This window comes from Lipophrys pholis (assembly GCF_963383615.2).
Source record: "Lipophrys pholis genome assembly, chromosome: 4".
Classification (NCBI taxonomy): domain Eukaryota; kingdom Metazoa; phylum Chordata; class Actinopteri; order Blenniiformes; family Blenniidae; genus Lipophrys; species Lipophrys pholis.
This window is the reverse complement of record NC_137637.1, coordinates 28,620,873-28,639,860: the sequence shown is the minus strand read 5'-3', so window position 1 is coordinate 28,639,860 and position 18,988 is coordinate 28,620,873. Positions and strand designations below refer to the sequence as shown.

General features: G+C 41.1%; 1 protein-coding gene across 1 annotated transcript in view; it reads left to right on the top strand.

Annotated features, from left to right (window-relative positions):
* Nucleotides 1-11,109: 11,109 nt before the first annotated feature.
* Nucleotides 11,110-18,988, top strand: part of LOC308109110 (metabotropic glutamate receptor 4-like) — a 187,143-nt gene continuing 179,264 nt past the window's right edge. Inside the window, exon 1 of the transcript XR_013935317.1 lies at nt 11,110-11,614. The gene's annotated coding sequence lies outside the window, so the exon portion shown is untranslated. The remainder of the gene's footprint in view (nt 11,615-18,988) is intronic.

Genomic DNA, 18,988 nt, shown 5'->3' with positions numbered 1-18,988 from the left:
GTGATTGATGAGTGGGGTTCTCCCTCCTCTAGTTTCTGTATTCCCCCGTCTGATTAACTCAGGAGGGGAGTTATAACATGCAGAATCACAGCAGATTGAACAAAATACGTCAAATCCATGTATTTTATTTTCGAGGTAAAGAGAACACATCTGAGTGGCCCCTAGGAAACACAGTGTGCTTCACATTAAGGAGTGGATTATCAGGAATTGTGCTGGATTTCTTGTTTGTTTGGTTTTTAAAAAAAAATAGAATGTATAGTTATCAACAACAGATTAATTTACAACAAATGGCATTCAATGAGGGGTGCAATATATTGGAAGAATTCAGTAAATCTGTGCTTCTCTAACTTTTACATTAATCTTCCCGTTGTATTTGTTATATTCTGTCACTAAAACGTGAAGTTGTCATTGTGGTGTAAAGCCATGTGTTTTTTTAAATATTTTCATTGCTCTATTATCTCATATCCTGTCAGCCACCCTTCACCCCTAAATCCAATCATTATCAAAAAGACCCCACCTCTTTAGTATTTTTTTTTTTAATCACAATACATATTAACAAAATACATCTTTGACTTTGAGCTGTCTCTGCAACAGAACTATCAAGCTCATGACATTTAAAAAGATATGCTGTGAAAATTACCACCGACCTGATTAATACAGCATGTAGTGATTTTAAATAGTGAATAAAGGGCACCGTCCTATATATATAAAAAAAAAAGGTCTGAGGGATTCAAAAACACACAAAACAACCACAACAAAATACCACAAAGAGACACAAAATCAACAATGATAAAGTGATTAGACGTTAAAAGAACAGAGCTACAAAACAAACACAAGGGTAAATGGATTTCATTTATATAGCACTGTTCCACCGCTTGGACAGTCCCCAAAGTGCTCCACATTGTTATTCACATCCACCCATTCACATGCCAGTGGACGTAGCTGCCGCGCAAGAAGTCCATCCACAGGGAGGAGATTTACGTTTAGCGTCTTGCTCATGGACACTTTGAAATGTGGACAGATAGGGAATCAAACCTGCAACTTTCTGCTTGAGAGACGACTCACTCTACCAATCAGCCAAGGGATGAAAGGCGGATACAAAGAAACAAATGTTAACTACAAAAGACGAGAAGAGATTTAGAAAAAATGCAAAGTTCCAGTAAAGGATTGTGAAGTGGCAAAAAGACATACTCATACTGCAGAGAGATGCAAATTGACCATAAAATTAATAAAAAACACATTAAGTGTGCCTTGTGTGACCTTCTATGCCTGTTTCCTTCTCGCTAATAACTTCCCTCTAAATAAAATGTGTGTAAACTAGAATGAATCCAGCTTTAAATGAAATCCCTTTACCATACATTTTCTGGTAATAAGATAAGGCTAACTTGGTGGCTACACATGTGATTATAAGTAAGATCCATATTCATATTAGTAAGTTGTTTAATGGAAGGTAACTTTAAATCAAAAAATTTAATTATCAGATGTATATGAAACTTGAATTGTTTGGGCAGGAACGTATCTACTAATGTAGATTTGGTTTACTTTTCAAGAACCTGAATTTCTGAGAACTTCTTTCTTTTTTCTTTCTTCCTGTGGCAATTGACATTTCAAGTATATCTCATCGTCTCCTCACAAACGTTCAGATCACTGTCTGATGGTTCTCCATTTTTTTATATTGAAATAAATCAGCTGTAAAATTGTAATATATCTGTTTTGACGTATAGCTGTTTTGACATTTCATATATTCCACAATGCACAAAAGAAAAATATAATTAAAAGGCTTGCCCCAGGTTGAAAGTTACCAGTAAGTATGCAGCATTACCATATAAATGTAATTAAACTGAGATAACAATATGCATTTTTTTTCTGGCGCTGGAGTCAGAAGTCAACACATAATCGGCTGGAGGAAGAGAAAGATGTATTCATACATATTCAACACCACCACTGTCTTACAGTTGATATCCAGGAGGTGGTAATGAAAGGGCAGTGAAAACATACTGAGGTGTCGGCTGCAAACAGCTTACAACATATCGCAAAACATCATTTCTCCACAAAAATATGGAGCATGCAATTCACCATGATCTTTATCAATCTTATATCCTGCTTATTCTGTTCAGGGTGCTGGAGCAGGACACACCCTGGACAGGTCGCCAGTCCATCACAGGGCAAACAACCACACACACATTCACACCTAGGGGCAATTTAAAGGTTGCCGATTATCCTCACATGCACGTTTTTGGACTATGGGAAGAAACCGGGGTACTGAGAGGAAATATGCAAATTCCACATAGATAGGCCGGTATTTGAACCACAACATGCTGTGAGGTGAGTAACCACTGCACCACCCAATTGAATTTCAATGGAAGCTAAAAACACCCCGAGCTACGACTAACTCATTCTTTTTAATACTTACCAATCCTATTATCTCACAGTTGTTCACTCACTGGTTTGATGGGACCAGGGATAGCCATAGGATACCCAAGCACCCCCAAGATATGTGATTTAAAAATGTGGCTTTTGATTTTTTTTGGGACGTGTGAATATCATAATTTGTTGTCTGGTTAATTAATACATACACCAATAAAGTATTTATTTATTTATTTATTTATTTATTTATTTATTTATTTATTTATTTATTTATTTATTCATTCATTCATTCATTCATTCATTCATTTATTTATTCATTCGCTAGAAACTAGTATGGTCTGATTCAGCCAATGGGTGCAGCGCACGCGTTTACGTTTGACGTCACCACTTCCTGTTAACGAGGGCCCTTTTTAAGTAAAAAAAAAAAGAAGAAATGTTTTCCTGTGTAAACTTAGCGTTAACATGAAAACTCCTAAAACTCCCACGTGTATCATGAAATCGTCATGGTAAGTGCATGACATAATATCTTACGTTTGGTGGGTTAAGGTCGGACTCCTTCTGGTGATCTCAATGAAATGTTTATTAATATAGCATCAGTTCTACTGAATTAGATGTTTCTTTCAGTGGAGGTTTTGGTAAGTGGCAGCACAAGTTTGGGGTCTTTGGTGTGTGACCCCGAAATGAAAACCTGCTGTGTGTGTTTTGCTAAGACAAAATAAACAATTTAGTTTAAGTAAATTTAAGTAAGTAAAATGTCGATGACCTAAATACAGCTTTTGTGTAATCTCACTGACAGTCAAACCAAACAAGACCTTGTTAGATTCAGAATTTTGGATTTTAATCTTCCAATACAGGTAATTTCACATTTTCATACAATGTCGTTTGCAAAAGAAAAACCCTTTCGTCTGCTGTGCCCTTCTCGCTTTGCTTTCAGCAGGACCAGTCCAGGCCTTACACAATTAAACATATCAGTGGGTCACACTCACGAGGTTGCACTTTTACTATCTGCTGTTGCTAAGGCAACACTTTTTTCTTTGAAAGCCCCTGTTGTACCATTCACACACACTCAGCCGCAGAGTGACAGTCCCCGTCCTGTCCACAAGAGGGAGCTCACCTCTTTCTGTTGATGCACCAGTGCTTGGTTTGGAAAGACAGGAGAGTCAATAGACACTAAATTATAGACAAAAACCACAACTTTGATACCTGAATGTTAGACCCACTTGCTCACCCTCAATGTAGACGTCACCTTTCTATATATATCTATATTTGTATATATCTGTAACCAATCTGTCCACTCTAAGGACAGATTAGCTCTTTCTGTATTTTTGATCTTGTTAATATTTAAAAATGTTTTAAGAATATGAAAGTTTAAGAATGTTTTAAGTTATTTAAGAATGCAGTTGCCCTTTTAATCAAAATTCCAGGCCTGTAAAGGTCTTCTCCTATTTTCAGGTTGGAAAACTAAATGACTCTAAGATGCTCAACTGCACTGATTACCATATGAGATCAAACTATACTTAAATGGTTGGCTTCAATCCTCGTAACAGGGTTTGTGAGTAAGTGGCAAAGGTCCCATGTTCATATGGGGAAAATACATTTCAACATTTTCAAATGCAGAATTTCCCCATGGAAATACTTGAAACTTCGATAAAGTAGAAATATGATGCCGCTCAACACTGAGGCATTTGTGTATCCGCATGAGAAATAGTATTTCCTACTTATGTGCACATTGAGTGTTGGGAGAAGATAATGAAATGTCAAACTATAAGCAAAGGGAGGGTCCACACTGGACAGGTACATCACAGAGCAAATACAGAAACATCACACAAAGATCCCCTGCTCAAACTGAAGATATTCTGTGAGGTGAGAGTGCTAATACTACATCATCCTGCGGAATCATCCTAGGAAGTTTGACAAATGTTTGCTCAAAATTTAAACCCCCACATAATTTAAAGAAGAAGGCACTCAGAGAGAGCATACCGCCACCTGGCAGGAGTATTTCCCCATCCCAACAGTATAGACGTACACTTAAACTGGATTATATTAAGGATCTCAATAAAATCGAACTTTTACTTGAAACTTTACTGATTACCAGGTGGTATCAAGTAAATATTCATAAGTTGTGGGGGGGGGGATTTGTATTTAACTACATTTCTGCCCTGAGCTACCGTCACACAGAGAATATTTTCAGGTAAAACATTCTTTTTTCTGCAATTATCTTTCCTATTATCTTCTATGAGCTTTTTTACAAAAATATAGATCCGACAACAACAAACAAAAAAACAAACAGAGAAAAACCAGCACAGCAAAACAGAAACAAAAAAAAGGGACACAGACAGTCACAATACCTGACACATCTTGTTTGTAATATGAAATTAAATTCAAGTTTGATTCCTGTAGGTTCAAACATTCTTTTGCCTTTTTTCGATGAAGCAATCTGATTTCAACATGGCCTCCACATTTTCTTTCCCTCTCCACAGCAGAAGTAAACGTTGTTGTCAAGAGAGGATTGCTTATTGGAGCTAAACAGTCAGAGGTGTCGGGGGGGTGGAACTGATCTTAGACTCTGGTTTAAGCTGCTGCGGATATCGCTGTTGAAATGGTAAAGGTCACTGAAAAGGTTTTTAGTGAGACGATTCAAAGGTAGCTCTCAGCCGGGGTTAAAGATGGTGCCACGGCTTTCTCTTTTCGTGTTTCACTGTGTGAATGGATGAATAAGTAACGTGGACCCCACTTGAGGTGACTTTTTAATTATGGAAACCGTAGTCGCACAGAAAAGGTCCAGCAAATGTACATTTTCGGCGTCTCTCTTCTCGTCCAGTATTTATTTTTACGTCTGCGAGGGGGACCGGAGCGCGCAGCGAAGGCTTTCGCAGTTTCAACGGTGGACGCGTCTTTCAGACACAGACGTGAATCCAAAGACTAAAAGGAGCAACTGTTGCTAAGATACACGGCTAAACTGTCGGCGTTACTGCTAATCTGCTAAATTCATTACCTCCTAAGACGAGAAGAATTTCTACTAATTTCTTAACGACATGCTGGTAAAGTTGGTTTTAAAACTGATGGGATTTAAATCGCTTAAGACCAAAACAGCTAATTTGCTAATTGTCACTGTGAGATACAATAAATAACATGTTCTGATATGTCAATTTCATTTAATAAAAACAACAACAAAAAAGCCTTTAACGCACTCGGGGGGCATCTTGAGCACCAGCTGACAGACATCGGTCATAATACATTGTGGTAATTTAGCATTACGCTATGCTGTGATTGAATGTTTGTAGCTTTAGAAAATTATTTTTTTATGTCAGACTCTGTTTTGATGGAATAGAATAGAATTACTTTATTAATCTCAGAGGGAAATTACACTATTCATATTCTGTGACATTTTAAAAGAATACTCTTGACTTCAAGAGCTCAATAATATTTTTTCTTCTGTTTTATGTTTTTTTGTGAAATTAAAATATGTGAAACTTTTTAAAAGCCATAAGGATGTAACATACTGCCAATCCCTCTTTTCCTCTATGCTTTTAACATTATCAGAAAAAAAACCTCTGGTTTTTAATTCAGATTGTTTTTTTGTTTCTTTGTTTTTTTTTACATGTTTTCTTCTTTTTTTTAATATTTTGTTTGTCAAAACCAAAAAGGCGTGGTGAGACGCAGAATATCCCCGGTCTGAGTCCGGATTCGTACACATTCTCTGTATGCACTTTGCATGTCCTCCCTGTGCGTAAGGTGGAGTTTCCTCCGTTGTTGCTTTGGTTTCCTCCTCCAGCCCAGACACTAAATTGTCTGTTTCTCTGTTTGGACTGCTGACCTCTCCAGGGTGAACCCTGCTTTCACTCATAGTCAGCTGTTATTGGTTTCGGCCCCCAGCGACTCTAAGTTGGATAAAGCGGTATCGAAGACAGATGGATGGCTCGCTCTAAATGGCACTACAGGTGTTTCTTAGCAACTCATTTACACATTATTGAGTTCTTCAGGAGCCAGGACATTATTAGGTTTTCGGCGATGTAACGACATTTCGTAAAGCACCGGTTTGAAACCGGCACCTGCAAGAACTTTGGACTCAACACATAAACTTTGTAATTTATTTATGAGCGTTGGTAGCCGGCTGCAGCCTAATACACTGTGCATCCATCCAGTGTTTGGATTGTGCTTATTTATTCATTTATTTTTTTAGAATAGATGAGAAAAAAAAAAAGAAATCCTAAGATGAAATGAAGAATTTGTGATCGTAAACTGGAAGAGCACTGCGTGTTTGTGTGTGTCTGCAAAAAAAAAAACAACCAAAACCCTCAGCTTTAGAGCAATGTCTCCTAATAAAGCCGTCCCTGCAGACGTCACACAACCAAAGGCGCTGCTGCAGCTGAGGTTTGTTTAATTGAAGACTGCAGAGATATTGGCAACATTAACCTTTCCAGCACCTTTTTTTTTTTTTTTCCCCTCTCCAGGTAAATATGCACGTTAATGACTAAATAAGCAGGAGATTGTGTTGTTTTTGCCCGGGGCCAGAATAGATTGTGCTTGGCTTTACACATAAGAAAAGCAATTTGCTGTGTTGTGTGAGTTTCTTGGCTTGAAGTAACAACGTGCTCTCTACGCAGGATTGATTTTTTTTATTTTTTTTTTATTGGCTAAACGATAGTAATATGTTGATAGCATCTAAAATCATTAGATTCTTGTAAAACGATCAGAGAGCTCACATTCAATAAGCACGGAATGAAAATGATAAATTTATTAAAATATACTGGTAATTATGACATGAATACACATTAATGACAGTACAAATTCATCAGTCCAGACTCACAGCTTTTAATAAATATATTTAAATGATATGTTATCGAGGTCTGTTTGAGATTTTTATTATGATAAACCAGAGAAGGAATTTAATGGTGTTAAACATTGAAACCACCAGGGGCCGCTATAGTGCCAGTTACAGAAAGCCCTAAGCTCATGTTTCCAGTTTCTTTTATTATCCCATAAATCGTTTGTTTAATACCACATGGCAATGTCAACATTAAAGAAAGTTGAACTGGACAATACATTTCCCCCAGAATGAAATCTGAAGTTCATATTGGTTTTCTTTTTTCAGCAACATTGTTAAGAGTATATTTATAAAGCTTTTGAAGCTGATGGCACTCTTAAAAGGTGCACGCACGTACTTATAAATACATGTATACGATGTTTATATATATACATTTTATGATGGTTTCTGATTTTGGCTTACAGCTAGAGATATATCTGGTGTGTACCCTGTATTTCGTCCACTCATAACACAGAGGGACACTTTCTTTTTAATACCGTGTCAATGTGACAGTGTTGGTATCATTGAACACATTTTTGGATGCTGCGCGTCACTCTGGAAGGTTTGTGGTTATGGAGAACGCAATACCATATTTCATTTTACTATGTGGACGTTTAACCTTCCCTGTTTTCCAAGAATGTGTAATTCATAAGCTGCATTAAATGAAGATGAGGACGAGATAGAGAAGGTTATACCCGTCCGGCCTCGGGAGCGTGTGTGTGTGTGTGTGTGTGTGTGTGTGTGTGTGTGTGTGTGTGTGTGTGTGTGTGTGTGTGTGTGTGTGTGTGTGTGTGTGTGTGTGTGTGTGTGTGTGTGTGTGTGTGTGTGTGTGTGTGTGTGTGTGTGTGTGTGTGTGTGTGTGTGGAGTTTGCATGTTCACACTTGGTTGTTCTCTTGGTGTATCGGTAAAGCGATTATTGAAGATGGAATGGGAAAATAACGCTCCACATTGTTTGACTGGATCTTTATACTACTCTTACAGCACAGCAATACTGCACTCGCACAGACTGCAATTCATGTAATATTTGCACAATTATCATCAATTTCACACCCAACATGAGCTTTATTGCAATGAGTAATAATTATTGTTTAGCGATTTAAGTGTCCATTACCTTCCTCAGTGAGTCATTCGGACCCCAAGAAATAAACAAACATCGTTACACGAGGGAGACAATAACATCACAAACCTGCCGTACTCTGCTCATCTTAATTTTTATTGTCCTGATGAATGTGTTTGCAAATGTACGTTTCTTCCTCTGTATTCTCTTTCCAGACTGTTACTCGGTCTCGGGGCACGACAGCCCCACACTGGTAATGACATCACTCTTATTAGTAGCATTTTCTATTGTTCACAAGGCGACTTCCTGCACGCCGTAATCTAATGGAGCTGTCTCTTGGGTTTTGGGGGGATTTTTGTGTTGATCAAACACTTTTTTTTTTTTTTGTTTTCCCCCCCTTCCTCTCTGCACATATGGTACTACCGCAGATGTGATTTGCTTTGTAGTCAGTCTCGAATAGAACAAAAAAAAAATAGGTGTTTGAGTTCAGAGGTCGCACCCGTGACGCCTGTCAACCGGTCACATTAAGAACATATCAGTCAAGCATTGAACATATGGCTCAGCCGTCTGCCTCAGCTGGCACGCTTCGTTTCTCTGGAATGTTGGCTTCAAACAAGAGTGACAAACTGACTCATTTCTGTGTCGTCCAGCTCGTGGGAGTGTCAGACAGTCTCAGTTTTATATAAAATCAAATGTTAGCAGATAAACTGGATATCCTCACACTTTGATATTAGATGACACTGATGCTAATGAAGAGATGGGACACACACACACACACACAAACAACATATTTAGTTCCTACTGTTCAATTATTTATGCGCGTGATTGAAGAATCCCCACGTTGTCCCTCCCCCTCATCGCCGCGGAGGCGAAAGGGCCTCCTAAAGGAGGAGCAAATCAAAACCAGGTCCGAGTTCTCATAAGCGTCGGACTAAAGTCAAAGCAGAAGTTGGGGTATTTAATGAATGTCATCAGTAAAATTAAAATTTTGCACCCGAACAATTTACATTTTGATTAATTCCCCTAATATACCCATGACATGAGAGACGTCTGGGGGCAGGCGATTATGCCGGAGTATGCCCTGTCGTTTTGACTTGGATTTTCACTAGTGGCTGGAATTAACGTGGCTTAAACTCTCTCTACCCCATGGCTAATTGAAACAAGTAATCTCCAGAGTTTGCCTTGCGCAGAGGGACGGGGAGGACCGCAGCAGAACACGGACACGTTATCCTCCGAGCAGACACATTCAACAAGACGGAGTCCCAGCGCACTGCAGCAGAAAGCCAAGCAGGAATGGCTCTCCTGATGGATGTAACTTTTGTATCCGTTCTCCACAGCTAAATAATTCACTCACACTAACTATGCTAAACAGAAAGCGGAGAGTGGTTTGAGGAGCTGACAGATGGAGGCGAGTGGATGCTCTGTGGGGTAATAAAGGGATGTAAAACACTCTGTTCAATAATGTGCACAAGTTAGCTTTGTGATTTTATTTTTCTGCATGACTTGTGCAGTCCCGGGATACCTCGCAAGACTGTCAGTCTAGTCATGTAGCTGAAATTTGCTCCGGCAGAGGTGGGGATGAATATTCAGAGGGTCAGCTGCCTCTGAGACCCAGAGACATGACACCCCCCCCCCCCCTCCATGGACACCCCCCCCCCCCCCCCCCCCCCCCCCTCCCCCCCAAACCTCGCTGAGCCCTCTCTTTTCACACTCACACCCCTCCTTTTTCCCCCTTGATGTGGTGGAGGCAGTCCAGCACTCCACAGGTGTGACCCAGTCAGACCGGTGAAAGCCTCCACACTCCACTCGACCCTGTGATCAGGAAGGCAGAAAGAGCAGCTGCGCCTAGACTGCGACCAAAGGGCGAATTATTACCCCGGGGCTTCTTTTGGGCATGGCGAGTGGTAAAATCAGTCCGTACTGCCAGGTGCACTGATGCCACAGTTAAACTGATGTAGGATGAGGAGGTCCTTTTGTCTCGCCCAAACACACTTTTTGTTAGACTTTTGAAGATTAATAGCCGAAGGATGGGCCCCATCGATCGCATTGAAGACCCAAGAAAAGCACCGCATACCTGGTTTAAAACTGATTTCTCGCATTTTTACAGGATAATGTTGGACACACATGCAGCCATGCCCTTGGGCATAATTTCATAACGGTGGTGCAGCGTGTACACACACACTACAGTAGATATCAAGATTGAGTTTTCCCACTCAGTGATTGGACTTGATATGTTCGTCATGGGCGACGCGCAGTGAGGCTCAACATGCTGCACGTTGTGCGCAGCAGCACCTGTAACATGTGAGTCCACCCAGAAGCGTCATAACTGAAATATTAACACATTTTCTGTTGCCGGCGTGAAGATTGAACTGATTGGAGGCTTCCCTATCACGATGCAGATAATCTCTGAGTCAGATGAACGCTATTAATTGGGTGAAATTGAATTGTTGAATCTTGTTTTGTCAGTCCAAATGATCTGGCACGTCTTCTAAGTAAGATTAATTGACCGCAATATTGAAGAGAGGTTTTGATTGAATTAGATTGGCGGAGTGTTTTTTTTCTTTCCCTTCTCCATCTTCATGTGACTTCGCAGTGGGAAAGATAAATTCAACACACTGAAGTCGGTGTGTGCTGAGAGGTGAGGCACCAATCGGCCAAATCGATGTTACATTTCTTTCTTTCTTTCGTTCCTTTTTTTTTTTTTTTTTTTTTTTTTTTAAGACATTGAGCCATAAACAGCATGACACACTCCCGCTATTTGCCCGGACAAAGCCCTAGTGGTATTACATGCCGTAATCTGGCATTCACCCCCCCCCCCCCCCCCCCCTTCACTGAATGTGCATTTCTACCCTGATAAAGGCGGTGTGCTGCGATGCATTTAACATCAATCACATCCAGCGCACGGAGCGCATATAGTCTTGCGTCTATCAGTTGGAAAGTGCTCTCGCCTCGGGTGTGGGATATGCGCGTCTCCGCTCCATTATCCCGTAAAAATCGGATCCCCTTTTCGCTGGAGGTGTATTAGCGAGCAGCTCTGATGGACGTACATTCTATTTCCCGTTTTGCGCGGTGACTAAAGTTGGGACTTGAGACTTCCAGCCCCACTTTTCCGTGGACGGCGCTCGCAATGATTTCTGGAGACCAACGCAGCCGCGTGACGCGTGTAGATTTCTCTTGGATACTATTCAGAAGCACTGTTTAGATGTTTGTTTGGTTTTTTTTTTTTTTGAAAACCAAAAACTGCTGAGGAAACCCTGCTTTTGCGTATTGGTGCACTCAAGAAGATACGATTTGTTTTGTTTTTTTCTGTGTTTATTTTTTATTTTTGCCTTGGATATGGGTCACTTCTTTTGAAAGGATTGCTCACAGAGAGAAGAAAGGGGTAAGTATAGCCCTGCAATTCGCAAAGTGGAGGCATCAGATGTTTAAGAAAAACGTCGTGAGTGAGATTCACTGAAGTATAGATGCAGAAGACCCGTGATTTGAATCTGAGGTTGCACGTAAAACATTTCTGGTGCTTGTTTCTCGGCAGTAAAGACCTAAATCGGTGCAATGGTTGACAGTGCTGTGACAGTTTGGGGGAAAGTAAATGCATGCAATGCCTTTAAAAAGAGGGAGTGCAACGCCCTGAACCGTGAGAGCATTGCTTGTTTTTACGCGTTAAGGCGCAGCTTTTTGTGAGCAGCTCTGCGCGTCGCTGCGCTGCAGAGGCGCCCGAAGTCTCACACAATTTGATAAAAGAATGACTCAATATCGAAAACTGCTGGAGCTGCAGGCTTTTTTCCCTTTTACTATTATAATAGTTACAGCTTTGAGAGCCCAGATTGAACCCAAACCTCGAATAAGTACTTCCCTCCAATATGAGCAAATCCTGGCAACAAACAAGGACGCAAACCGCGGCTCCCTCATCGCCAGCTCTCCCAGATTGATCCCATCGCCACCTCCTCTCTCCGTGTCTCCCTCTCAGCCCTGAAACAAGTTGAGTCACGCAGGGGGGAAGCACCCTGGCTGCGTGGTGTTTTGTGGGAGCGCTTTGGGTGGGGTGTTTGGGGGGGGGGGGGGGGGGGGGGGGGGGGGGGGGGGGGGGGGATTCGGTGTGTGTGAACCACTGATTGTCAGTCACCGTGCTGTGCAGATGTGCAGCCTCCTGGCTGAGAGTGGAGACAATGGTAGAACTGCTGATGTGAGACTGCTGCTGTGCACCCCGCAGCAAACTTTAATAGGTTACTTAGGCGCATGGGTGTTACAGCAATTGTTGTGTTGGCCGGGATGTAGATTGTGCTTATTTTTGTCTGTTGGCACACAATGAAAGACTGTAGATATTGGCCAAGGTTTATAAGATATACCTGACACATAATAAAAGCTTGGTTTTAATACGGCTTCCATTTCGGGCAGCTCCCCAAGGCCTTATTGAAGGGCCAGAGATTAGCTTTGTGCTATCATACTCTCATAGCTCCATTTCGAGGTGGGGGGGCTGCTATGATTACAGCCAAATATGCCATTGTCTGCATTCCCTCTGAACTTACAGCCAAGAGGGGAAATGTTCTTCATATCAGTGGGTAATTATCTGCAGAGTGTGACTCAGCAAAAGAGAGATTTTAATTCAGTCTCGTCCAGCTTCTTGGTTCCCGTGAGACAGATTTTGTGTCTCGTGTTGGGTTTTTCTTGCTGGCATGTTCTTCACAACTGCGGTGACTGATTGCATACCTGGATCTAGCAACAAAGCGTGCTTAAGAAATCTCCCCCAGAGAGCGATTGGGAGGAAAACTCTGTGTGTAGAATGTAGCTGGCAGAGAGGTTCAGGGCTTTTTTTCAAACAGCCTTAGATTTACTTTTCCAAGCTTTTCCTGGCTTATCTTGTCCTCTGAGTTCGTTCGGCAAGTGCAGACTCAGCATAAGACCCCTGGTTTGCCTGCTACTTACTTCTTTTAGATACGTCATGGGCTAGAGTGTAAGCAGCTATCAGGAGATACTGGAGCATTGCTTCATTCTCTGCTTAATAATAAATGAGGACTCACCAGCATGCTGTAGATCAGCACAGCCAAAGAAAAAGAGATGCTTCTTCGTGTTTCATTTTATTGGCAAATGGGACAAATAATGTGTAAATCAAATTCACCTGACAGAAACTATGATAGTCAAAGCGATGGAAATCATCCCAGGACCATGGGGGGAGCCTGATCCTGTTCACCAGGCTGCACAGAGACACCACTATCCACAGCTTTTACTGTAGCTACTGCTCCAATCCAAGAGCAAGGCTGCAGTAAACAAACGTGTGCACTGTTTCCCAAAACAGACCCATGGTTAAATTCCCAGTAGACCCTTGTTCTTCCCCTTTTTTTTTTACAAAGGCTGTAGCTGGAAATGGGGAAAATGTGTGTGCGGCGTAGAGAGCCCAGGTTCCAGGTTCTTTCTCCTCCCGACAGACGCCATCTGCTCACTGGGGAGGTTTTCCAAACAATTCCATAGTAAAGACAAGGGGGGGGGGGGTGAGAAACATGGCTACACTACAAACACAGTGTGCTTTTTTTTTTGTTTTCGTTTATTTTTTTAATACTGAAAAATAGATAACAGGTAGCCTCGTCTCAGACAAAGCCGATGCATTAATACACAAATAAATGCACAAAACACCCTGCAGTGTTTTGTGCACTTATGACGTATTTACATATTTACATACACACACACACACACACACACACACACACACACACACACACACACACACACACACACACACACACACACACACACACACACACACACACACACACACACACACACACACACAAAAAACTCATGTGTATTCAACGTTCCCACTCAGTGCTTTTAGAAACATTAGTGGCTGTCTCGTATTTGATCTTCTCAGCACAATTACTGAACTGCATTTTGTCCCTCGATAGGCTTTTTAAGAAAAGAAAAAATCTGTTTATACGTTCACATTTCATCTGATTGATGTCTATAATATTTAAGTTAATGCACACATCAAGACCATTCATTCTGTTCTTTATTGGACTACTGCCACAAAGTGGGGAGAATTTCTATTCTTAGGTTGATGGATGGGAATTAAATGTTTGTCCTTGCAACAGGATATCACTGACAAACAGACACCATTTTCCCTAGAGGGTGATATTATATCAGTTGTGTGTATTGGACTGCAAATTTATAATAAAGCAACAGGTAGAAATTAAATCTTCAAATAGCATTTTAATGTCGGTAATACATCTTATGAAGTCATTCGCAACCAAACACTGACTTCCTGAGATTGGTGTGAATCCTGCACACAACATGTATTTGGTTCCTATTATTTTCCTGACACACTTTTAATTTTAAAATAGCTTGAAAATGATATTACGTTTGAATTTATAAACAATGGGCAGAACCAACAGTAAGACGCAGAAGAATGATGTTGTGTATTTCCTGACTCATCATACACAGAGACTCTTCCTAGGGCTGCATTGTGTGAAATGGAGTGTGAAATGAGTGCACTTAACACCCCTGCAGTGGATTATGCACATTATCTTACACTGGGGTTCGAGAGCATCTTTTGCCTCATGCCTGTGAATCTGTCATCAAGTTACATTCAACTTTTCCTGAGGTCATCCATTTAATGTTCCTTGCATGCCTGAGTCTACTTGTTCAATCAAGCCGTGCGGCGAGTCTCAGACTTAAAGGGAAATTACATCTCAAAGTAGGTTCATTGTGTTTATATTAACTTATTCAAATTTGCATTATTATTGTTTCATAACTTGTTCATCGCTAGAAAGCACTTAAACTGTCTGCACTTTAAACTGCTTCTCTTTTTTTGCCACTCATGCCAAACTGGAGATCACTGTGCGTGTGTGCTGGGTTTGGACATATATAAGGAATACACACCTTTCCTGAAGTAAAACTAACAATGAAGAAGCAGCATGTACCATATGTTGTCAATTTTTTTTTTTATGATTTGAATAAGTGGTCAAATACTGGAAGCCTGTAGGCACGTCGAGGATCTCTGTAGTGCAGCTTCACTCAGGTTTCAGGATGCTCTTACCTTTTTAAACTCTTTCAGGCAATTTTCATTGGAGAACCATGTGAGATTTTGTGTCTGCCAAAAGAGGAGCAGCTCTTTGGTGCACCAATGATCAGCAATCACACAGAGAGCACTGGACCTACATCACAGGACAGGAAGCAGTATCACTCTTTCACCTTCACTTTTACTTTCCCATCCATAAGTGGCCCCAATAGACAAAAATGCAGTGGGAGGAAATATTGCATTTTGGGTTAAAGGGATGGCCAAGATCACAGCTGCAACCACATGTTCGCAAACTAGTTGAATCGCGACTTGTCGTCAGGCACCCACAGGTCCATATTTACTGAAAATTACTGTAACAAGGTCCGTCTTCTTCTCCGGGGGTTGTGGAATAGCTTTCTGTGAGGCCGTGATTGTTGGGAAACGCCAGCACGTGAAGGAGGCGAATGGAAATGAAAACGTCGCCGTTGCTTTATTAAATCATTTCTGGAAAATATTGTTTTTTTCCTTTCTGACTTTCACTGTGAATATAATTTAGTTGCTCAAGGATCTTCAATGTCACAGAGAAGAAGTACATATTGCTTCGCAGACTTTTAGGGAGTGGAATTTATTAGAAGGTAAATGTGTGATTTCTGAAAACTAGGATGTCGAAACCATTGTTGATTTGATTATATAACCAGCTTGTGTGGCGCCTGCATGTTCTCCCTGTGCATCTCAGGATAGTACATCTTTCCATCCCCCGAGGGCTAAAGTATGCCTGTTGTGTCATTTGTTTGTGAAGATGTGTGTGTGTGGCGTTGTGTGTTTCTCTGTGTAAGCCCTGTGACTGACTGGCAATTCTTCTTAGGCCCAAAGTCAGCAGGGATTACCTCCAGCCCCCTCAACCCTTGTTATTACGCTGGTATTGAGGATTTAGACATAGATAAACTAAATCAGGGCTGTCAAAGTTGTATAAGGTGTATTTCATATTGAACGGTGCCGACTAGTGAGGTGAGAAAATAATAACCTAGAAATATCAGCAGCTCCACATGTTTCTCCTTGTATGAGTGCAATGACGTTAGAGTATAATATGAAAAAGTAATCGTGCCATCACATACTCACCCTCATGTCGTGGCTTCCATGTTATTGCTAAATTGTTGACCTTCACTTATGTATCACTGTTCTTTTGGATCAGGCCTCAGTGTTGTGTTAGATTCCATTATCTTACTGACACATGTGAGCATCTTAGTGCAGATAAAACACTTACTTTTGTTAAAAGTTTCAAGTTGATATTACTTTGCAATTTTCACCTTTTGCAAGGTTGTCCGCACGGTCCAGAATGGAGGATCTGGAGGTTTTGGTCTGCAGGCCATATGTCTGACACCCCCAAGCTCGACAAATCGGCGCTAGTTATTTATTTACAAAGGTCTAAATAGTGACATTGGAGGAAACCGCCCGGGCAAACCTGATCTTCAAATGATCTGACCAGGACAAACCAATTTGAAGCAATTGTAGTAAAACCCCTGCGTGTGCGTCGCCTGTCAATGGCTGGAGTGGAGTTCACGAGAGAAAGCCAACAATCGTCATCTTTAACAAGTAGCACAACCACATCATGTCTCATTCACAGGGTGTCAGAAAACACCCCAAATTACCCATAAAAAAAAACACGTAGTCTCTCAATAAAAATACAGAAATCGCATCTTGATTTTTCCGTCCCCTCACCTCCCTCAAGTTGTTGTCAGTGTCTTTGAAAAGCAACTGTTATGTTGTCTCTGGTTTGACGTTTTCGCTTCATACAAACTCATTATGGTTCGAGTTGCGCCTCTTTGTTCTCGTTCTCTGTGCAGCAGTTCAAAAATGGAGCTGGAAAACTTGGCTGCACTTTCAGTCCAGAGCAACTATTGCAAAAAAGTTGAGCTAATTTGTAATTTGAACTTTCAGTGTATGAGGGTGCAAATTTTTGAAAAAAAAAAAGAAAAAAGAAGTGTTTTATTGCCATAGCATTCGATTTGCTGATACCAGTCATGACGGGAAGAGGATTTCAAAAAGTAGAACAAAACAGAAAACCTGCTTTATAATACATTACCAACTCCAGCTATGAGGAGACAAGTGTGTCAGGAGTAAACGCTTCTACTTCATACATTACCAAGTAAAATCCACAAAACCAAGAGATGAAAGCCCCGATCTTGCACCCTCTGCACCTCCTCGCGTCCTGCCTGTGGCTTTCAGCTAAACTCGACCTCCCTCCATGCTTCCCCCTGCTTTTATGTCTCCCACTATCCACACCTATGCATAAATAAGCCCCATTAACATATAAACACGGGCGGTACCAATGCCATATATATTAATGTGCAACAGCCGAATACATTCCTTTCTTGACAGGAAATCATGGCTGCCATAAAAAGAAAAAAAAAAGAGCTGAAGACTCTTGTGTTGAGCTTATTTCACTTTCTTCTTTTCCGCACCAACAATGGCGGTCACAATGATGCCCGAGCTGAGAGCCTTGGCTCAGAATGAGAGTTGTGACAGCGTTGGTGTCGCCTGTAACTGCTGCCTCCTCCTCTCCCCCAGCTATCACCTGTGATTTCTTCTCCTCCTATTCAGGGGGCGGTTGTGTAATGTTTGCTGATTTCAGTGCTTCTCCTGTATTGCACCTGCATAATGAAATAATAGAAAGGGAAGCTGTCATTACATACAAGCTACTCAGAAACCATATTTAGGCATACTTCACTCATCCCCCTCACTACCTTGACAACACAACAGCTAAGATAGGTAGATAGATAGATAGATACTGGTTCCGTTGTTTTTTCACTTGAGATTGAGTCAAATTTAGCAGCATAGTGAAACTCCTGTACATGTGGGTGGAGCAGGAGTCCACTGTGATCACGCTGCAGTGCACTTTGTATATCCCATTTGTACTCGCATTCCCCTGAAACGCTTCTCCAACGATTGTGCATCTGGGTGATGTAAGGTTCCATTTGTAATTTTCTTTTTAGCTTAGTTGTATTTCAAATTTTAATCAATATTTCATTCCATTAATATTTAAATGTGGGTTTTGTTTTGTTTTCAAGCCCGGCTTTCAGTGTTTCCTTGCAGCAACTGTGTGGTCTGTTGCCCCTGTAAACACCAGCCAACAGTAACTGTACGTTTTTTATGTTGCTATAATAAGGCAGGAAGTTAAAACACTCGAGGCCAAAGAACACAGGGGGCCTCAATTGATGTCAAATAGACCACCTGCATTAGTTTATTGTATAGCCACTTGGGGGCAGTGAACCAAATTGTAAACATATTATTACCTTATAAAAGAGAACAAGTTGAACTATATTTCTCACACCTCCTATAGATATGGAGGAACATCAGCTTGGAGTCCTGTCTTGGTCTATATCTTGTAATTAAATCCAATACTTCGCCTCCTTTAAGCTCTTTTTAATTCTCCTATAGGTCTATTGCACCAATTGCAGATTTGAGGCCAAATAATGAGAAAGAAACACAATTATTAATAATGTAATAGAAAAATCCAGAATATGAAGCACCATGAGGAAAAACACTTGATATTTCAATGAACGTGTGAAACGTTGAGGCCAAGGATGGTCGGAGCAGACAGCAGCTGCATCCACCACACTCTCAACCTTTTGTGCAGACACTGATGGAGAAACACCGACCAGGCACTGGCCCGTCTCCAGGAGTCACACACTCTCTGGTTAGACCGACAAAGCTTACCAAGAGGGTACGCGGCTCCTACCAACAGAAATATGGCGAAAATAACGCAGC